The sequence below is a fragment of the Leiobunum rupestre genome, chromosome 6 (assembly GCF_980474605.1).
Source record: "Leiobunum rupestre chromosome 6, qqLeiRupe1.1.hap1, whole genome shotgun sequence".
Lineage (NCBI taxonomy): Eukaryota > Metazoa > Arthropoda > Arachnida > Opiliones > Sclerosomatidae > Leiobunum > Leiobunum rupestre.
Window position 1 is genome coordinate 63,694,690 of NC_143389.1, and position 5,333 is coordinate 63,700,022.

Below are 5,333 nucleotides of genomic sequence, written 5' to 3' on the forward strand. Positions count from 1 at the left end.
CTGTACACGGCTAACGGTTTTAAACGACTAACGATAAAAGATAAAACGGTCTCTTCTAAATGACATCCAAGGTTAATAATACCCATACCTAATATCTGTTCGTTTATTCAGTGGATTGCTGGAATGGATATACGTGTAACTGTTCATCTAAAGCTTAAATATATCATACATGTAGTTAGGTTGCGCAACTTAGATACGTACTCTTGAATTTTAATAGGAAACTTGATAATCTTTTGAAATCGCTACGAAGCTTGGCTAGCGTAAAACAATATCTGGAACTAGACTAGACGTTAACGTGATAACGTCCGCTGTTAAAGCTGACTAAAATATGCCGATAAGATATACATGTAGGATACATTATCTCGTGAGCTCCAGTATATAAAGATAGAAGAGAAAGAGCTATTTTATGAAACGAAAGAGATTCTTATGGGCATTTATCTTCAAATTAACTATATTATACTAACACGCTGAAACGTTTCAGTACATGTTTATACGAAATAGTCTGCCCTTTAAAAATCCACTTACGAATGCTACGTTGAAAAAGACGGAAAAAGTAAGAGAATCCGGCGTATGATTGGCTGAATCTGGAATCACATGGATAAAGAAGATATTCACTTTTTTGAGAGATTTTGCAGCCCCGGTGTGGCTCTTAAATTATTGGTCGAGGTGAAACCATCTTATCAAACAAAAAGCCTTTCTATAATTTATTCGAATAACATCAGGTCCATGACATCTTGTTTGTCCCGCGTATTTTACGTCACATTATCGTCACAGACTACGTTTTATTTACGTTTTTTCAGGTCCGCCGAGACTTCTCAATGTTACATTATTAATTAATAAACAATTTTTTTTTAGTTTTAGCTGGCAAAAGTTTAAAGCTAACAGTATTTATTAATTAGTATCAATGATGGAAAAGTATTATAATAAATTTATATTTGTATCTTTAACATGAATTGTTAGTGGGAAAAGGCCCGAAAAATGCAAATAAATAACAATCAAACTTTTCCAAAGGGAAACCGGACAAAGCAACTGAAAGTGATATCTCCAATATTTATAGAAAGTACAAATATCCAGCATTATGACAACCTAAATTCAAAAACATTTCACCCTTGGTAACCGCGTATGCTTAAAGCGGGTAAATTGTCAGAAATGTTTTTAATCAGGTGAACCTGAAACTATTCAAATATAATGTTGCAATAATAAATCAATCATCTACTTGTATGGTTGAAATGGCGTGGTGGTTGCAAGCATTCTGGTGTTGTTTTGTGGTTGAAGATTGTAAAAGATTGGGCAAAACATTCTTGCAAAATGACTAAGCGTGCACAGAAAAAGCTAGAACATTGAGAGCGCTGAGCCCTTTCAGGAAAGTGTTGACTAAAAGCATGTTTAATGAATTATAATTTATTGAGCACATCCCTGGAAAAGGTAATAAAAGGCATTAATAAATGTTTGGGTTTTGAAACACCAGATGATGAAAGTTTAATGAAAGAGAGGAATAAAAATATACTTCATAATTTAATGATCTACAACACCGAATTAATTTTTTCAAAAAAAAATAATTCATAAATCATTAGTCAGTGACAACTGTCCAGGCGTACGACAAATATCTTTTAAATTAGGAATATTAGACATTCCGAACTATGTTAAACCGTTTTTTTTTTCGCACCATATCTAAAAGTCCCGATACACTGATACTATTTTTGAGCTCTTCCCTAACGCTATAAAAAGTTAAAAACTCGAGCAAAACAATCTCAGTTCAGTTATGCGTAAGCCCTAAATTTCTGATCGCTTGGTACATAAAGAAATTAAAACATTTTCTAAATGTAAAGAGGTAGGGCTAAGCAGCGACTAAAACAAAAGAAAATTCAAATAAATATTTGAAATTGGATGTAAATGTGGAGCTGAAACTATATTAAAAGCGAAGGTTTTCCTCGTAGTTATTCGTAAATTTGACTTTATAAATAATGATAATACCCCACTATTTGAATCAGACCTGTAATAAAATGGCAGCTCTCACAAATAAGGATATAAAAGAGTGTTTTTTTTTTCAAATATTGTCTGCTTATATTCTTTTTTGCACGTGTTCGTGACTCTTCACGTGTATCTTAGTGGTAATTTGTATTTAGATATTTTAATTAACGGGAAAAAACTCAAAATAACATTAAAAATGTGTATTTCGAGTTTTTCGACCATGAATTCCGTAAGTTTCTTTTTGTTGGAAATTTGCATATTCCGATTATAATAAAAATTAAATATTGTATTATTTTAACATAACTCCAAACTGTTAGAATGAAAATAACTTTTGGCCTTTGAACAATATCAATTTAGTATTTTCCTAATGCATTCCCTTTTCACCTTCTCATTAAAGTGTTTGTTGCACGAAAAATCGATAGTAACCAAAACGAATGAATGCGGGCTTGTTTTGAAGCCCAGGACGTTCTCTTTCCAAAAATGTCATTATCGAAACAAATTTCCGAGCCTAAGTGTATTAACTTTGAGTCCGAAACTGACCTTTTTCGCTCCCCAAAATCCTGAAATTTTCGGCGAAGTCTGGAAGTTCGCCGAAAAACTCGATTTCCACCATTTCGACTTCTTTTTATAATAATTCAAAGACCACTTAACCGATTTTATGAAATTTTCTGTACTTGCTATAAAATGTTTGCTCTTTCTAATGAATCATAAATTTCGTGCAACCAACACTTTAATATTCTTCGCTATTTTAAGTCGGTGTAAAAGTTAATTACTTTAGGGACGGGGAAATTTAAATGATATAGCTCAAACCAACCTCTTGGTCAAACATGTGATCATTCAAATATGGGAGAAGTGTTTCATCATGGTCAAATATGATCATGGTTGAGGCACCTTCGAACCAGCAACTCAATTTTTAAGGTAAGGCATTTATTTGAGGCCCCTTGATTTTCCAGTTAAATACTTCTTACGCACTTTTACTTTATTTGAAGAATTTAAACAACACTCTCATGATTCCGTAGAATTATTAGGCCTTTCGTTGTTAAGCAATAATCATGTTGGCGATATTTATCCCTTCTTCCTGCACCAGCTCAAGCAACATTACCAATGACCAAAGTATATCCTTAAATATAAGATTCATTTAGAAATTTTCCATTTAATTTTTTCCCAGATTTTGTAATTTGGTTTATATTTTAATTATTTGTGGATTCTGACTGATAAATTGATTCTCATTATAGATATTATATACAAAAACATTCTGAGCCGTCGGTCAAGATGTCCACCTTGTCACTCCTGAAGAAATTGACAAACTCAGTTTTGGGTGGGTCAAAATTCGAGCACGAGAAAATAGAATATCTCCTCTCGGCCTTTAAGCTTTAGTTTGGGTTTTGAGCGTCACTTTGACTTTTTGGCATTTCTTCTCTTTAAGTTTGGATGGCGGTTTGGCGGTTTCAGCCCCGTTAGGCTTAGGTATCAATTTAGTAATTTAAATGTTTAATAATCAGTCAACTTATCAATGAATTATTAAGTATTTAATCGTTAATTCGATATGAATTATCATAAATAATAAATAATATAATAATAATATATCACGTTTGTTACAGTTGTGAATAATCAAGTATACCGTTATGAATAATTAAAGAAAATTACCCGAAAAAAGCTCGATCGAGTACCCGAACGTTTTTCTTAACTACTCGACTACTCGAATAAGGAAGATTTTGGCCAAATCGAGTACTCGATTACCTGACTCGAATAAAATACTACACGACTCAATACTCGACGAAAAGAAATTCAGATACTCAGTACCCGACTCGATTGCCTAAAACTCTCGCTAAAACTACTACTCGCACAGCCCTACCGAGTGACGTTGTGCTCGCGGCGCGTCGTCACAACTTCTAGATCGAGATCACTATTTTACCACGTGTTGTATTTCAATTTTTATTAAGTCCTAAATAAGTTTTAAAATTGACTGAAATAAAGGGAAAATAGGGATGCAAATTTCCATATTATTGAAGATTTGGAAAAGTCTTGAATGAGGTTTAAAATTAAATCCTAAATGGTTTGTCGATAAAAATACCTGTAAATTAAAAATAATTATTTTGACCTTATTAGAGTGCTAAAGTCAGTTAAAAAAATAAATATTAAACGTATATTTGAGTATGTATTTTAAATACTAACCCAGGTAGCTAAATCACGTGTTTTTCACGAGTTTTGAAATAATTTATTTCACGTGTTACATCCACGTGTGTCCACGATGGATCATGTCCGCCTAAATTACGTGTGTACGCATTTATTATCCACGTGAGTTACACGAGTAAAATCACATATTCAACACCTTTAAAATACTGACTTTACACTATCTTAACACCTTTTAACCACCAATGTTACACTTGTTAACACTAGAATAAAACCCTTTGAACACCAACCTTACCAGTAGCGGCGCTAAGGGTGGGCTGAAGTGGGCTTTAGCCCCCCTGCATTTCTGAGAGGGGCCACATATTTATATTTAAGAGGCCACATATTTGAAATTTCTTTATGTTTTTATTGCCAAGTAAAGTTTTTCGGGGGGAAAAATCTTTAAAAATCAATTCGTTTACTCAAAAAGATAGTAGACCATAAACAGATAGATTCGGGAGGCGAAGGGAGCGGAAATGGAGAGAAAGTTTAATGAACAATTGAAAGAAAAGAAAGGGGCTTGAGGGAATTTCGGGAAATACCCCAGCGGGCATGCACGTCAATGCTCGGAATCCGACGCTCGGATACAAGCTCAGAAGGGGGTCCAGTAAACGCGACGATAGCCACAACAATAAAACGACCTTGCTCTTCTCGGACTTCTACCTCCTCGAGGTTTAAAGAAGCCCTAATGCGCTTGTTTAAAATATAAACACTTAGCTAAATGAGTCTAGTTGATAGTTGGATTTTATTTCAAATTATTTCAACAGCCTTTTAAAGGCTAATTAACTATTAATAGTTAATTTTTCCAAAAAGCATTTTTCAGGGCTAGCTAACTATTAGTAGATATATATTTTCCAAACCGCCTTTGTCAAGGCAAATTACTATTATTAGTTATTATTCTAATATTTTAGAAACTTAGTCTTATTATTTACTAAGATAAATATTCCTCGAGAATTAGAAGGATTTTAGAGATACATTTTAGATAATTATATCCGGTAAATTTAACTATTTAAGTATTGACAAATTAAAAAAAATTGTAGAAATGAGTGGGAGAAAATTTCCGTCCGGAAGCCAAAGTCGCAAAAAGCGAAAAGCCAGTCAAGAATTTTTAAATTCTCAAAAAGGGGCTCTAAATAAGTACTTCAAAACATCAATTCCAGTCTTAGAACAAACTCAATTAAATGCAATTG